Here is a 2674-nt window from a genome sequence, read left to right as displayed (position 1 = left end):
GCGTCACTACCGGGACAAGGCCTTCGTTCCTAGCTACTGTGGTAGCTCAAAGGCATTTTCACGCAACCAATCTCGCAGCTCCATAATGGTGGTTGCTTAGAAAAGAGCATTTGCTGTAGGTTTTTCGCCATTCCTTGTCCCCTGAGGGTTTGGCCCACGGGGAAGCCTGCTCAAAACCACTCACCCTGAACACTCAAAATAGTGGTTAGAACACAAAGATTCTGTTAGTTTTCTCCAGACGCTCACAGCTTCTGGTTAGAGCAGAATCCTTGAAACAGAAGCCATCCGTCTTGAGACTTGGGTCTTTTTCTAAATTTGAATACCGGGCGGGCCGGGAGCTAGACTCCGGACTCTAGGTAGTAAGGAAAGTCTGCGAGGGGGTCTCTGAGTAAAAAGCTGAAATCCAGGCTGCGTTCCCGCGTCTTTCCTCAAAGACCAAGGCCCAAAGAAGCCTTCTCATTTGGCGCGGGCTAAAGGAAGGGAGGGGAGGGGCGGAATGGAGTTTGAGGTCCGCACACTGAGGGGGTGGGAGTCGGAGGGGGCCCTCGCTGGATAACGCGACTCAGCGACTCAGCCAGTTGCTGCCTAGGAGCAGACTTAGTAGGCCGAGGAGTGTGAGTCAGAGCCAGAGCCCCGGAGACTCAGGTTCGAGAGGGGCCATCGGCTCCATGCCAGGTCAAGTTCAGTCTACACTGGCAGCAGCTTGTGGGTGTGGGAGTTAGAGTTAGCAAAAGGAAGCCCCGGCTTGCCTGCCTCTTTCTTTCCCCCTCCCCCCACATTCGCACCCTAGCCCCTTTCCAAATAGCTTGTCTCGGGTAGGAATGATTCTATTCCGCTTCAATCAGCTGACAAAACCTGTCCGAAATCTAGACCCTAGATCTGGTAAGTCCCGTTCTTCTCGTGCCCCCAAGTCACTTTCCTAGTTACATGGCTTCACGGCTGTGTGTGCAGGCTCGTGTTCCTAGGGGCGAGCCAAGAAGTTGGGCTGTTTGGAGCAGTCAAACCCATGGATCCTTCGCCGTCGTGGGGTTGTATCCCGAGAGTTAGCCCTAAGAAAACTGTGCTCGTAGTGAGGCGCTAGATACTAGTGCCTTGCGATCCTGGATCCTCTTTTTGGCGAGAGAGAGAGAGAGAGAGAGAGAGAGAGAGAGAGAGAGAGAGAGAGAGAGAGAGAGAGATCCCTCCCCCGGGGGGGGGGGTAAGAGCGACAGGGCAGGAGCCCCCCCGGCAATTTTTCATCTGGTGTCCAAGAAAATGTACTCATGTTTTTATTGGGATTCTGTGAAATTATTATTGTTACTGTTTTAAGACTTAACATGTGCGTCACTCAAAGCTTCTAAGGTGTCCAATGCCTCTTGGGGACATTTTCACAATTGCTTTGTCCGCCAGTACTGATCCTTTCCTACGAGAAATAAAAACTCATAATTTTACAAATCAGCTGCATTAAGACATACTTGCTAATGGGAAGAACGAAGCGTGGAAACGCAGAAAAACAGTCCTGGCGTTTCTAGCTGGAGCTCCTGTGTGCACTCTTATTGAAATGTGAGCGATGAATGGGGGCGGTGGTGATCAGGGTGCTGGATGGAAGAGGGCTTTTGAACTACTCTGCCCTGTTGCATAGGCCTGACCTTTGGCTGACATGGCCACGGAGCAGGCCGTTCGTTAACGAGGATTTGATACATTAGACATTCCAGCTGGGCATGTAAACCCACGCTCTGAATCCAGATTTCGCTTAAATTAGTGTTCTAGGAAATGATCTTTCTAAGTCCAGAGGCTTAACCGAGTGTCAGACAGGGCCCTGAAAAGGGCAAAGAAGGATTCCGGGTAAAAGGCACATTCCTAACTCCTTCAATAAATAAACAATAAGAAGTAAAACAAAATAAAAACATTTTGAATAATTCCTGGAATCCTCCAGGGGTCCACTTTGAGGCAACGACTTATACATAAGACTGATGACATTCTAATGTATTCCGATCTGAGAAATCTTCCCAGGCAACACTGTGAAATCAGAGTATAGTTACAGATACCCATAAGATATGAATATCATAGGAGAAACCAGAGCGTAACCACATATTCTCAGGAGATACTAGAGTGTAACACAAGCAGCTAGACACACTTGGAGAAAACGTGGCCACAGGTTTTTAAAGAAGCCCTTTACAAGTTTTACTTTCTCTAATTTGCTTCAACAACTTATGCGGGAGACTTCCAGATAGGGAAGACTGACCACAAAATCGCCAAGAAACTTGCGCCTAACAGATTGCAGTTGAGCCTGCAACTGGAGAAGCTGCAGGCGGGACTGGAAGGCTTGGTGGGTTCGGAGGCTCCCCGGTATTTACAGGACTAAAGGGGTCCTTTCCTTTCACTAGAGTCTCATCAAAACTCTATTCGGGAATGCCTTTTCTTCCCCCTTTCCTTCAACAGATCCTTCTGAGGGGTATCCATAGATGGGGGAAAATTCGCTTTTGCTGTAGTTCAGAGCCGGTTGAGACCGGGAAATCAAGCCGTGTTCTGAGCTAACAAACCTCCAATCACCGGCTTCTGCTACCAAACCCTGGAGAGTGTTGCAGCTCAGAGCCAGCAGCCCCAGGCTGGAGCGCAGACTTTTGTAGGCAGATTTTGCTGGAACAGCGAATGGCTGTTTCCAGAAACCCGAATTTATTATCGGAGAGAACTA

The sequence above is a fragment of the Rattus rattus genome, chromosome 8 (genome assembly GCF_011064425.1).
Source record: "Rattus rattus isolate New Zealand chromosome 8, Rrattus_CSIRO_v1, whole genome shotgun sequence".
Taxonomy (NCBI): domain Eukaryota; kingdom Metazoa; phylum Chordata; class Mammalia; order Rodentia; family Muridae; genus Rattus; species Rattus rattus.
This window is presented reverse-complemented; position numbering follows the sequence as displayed.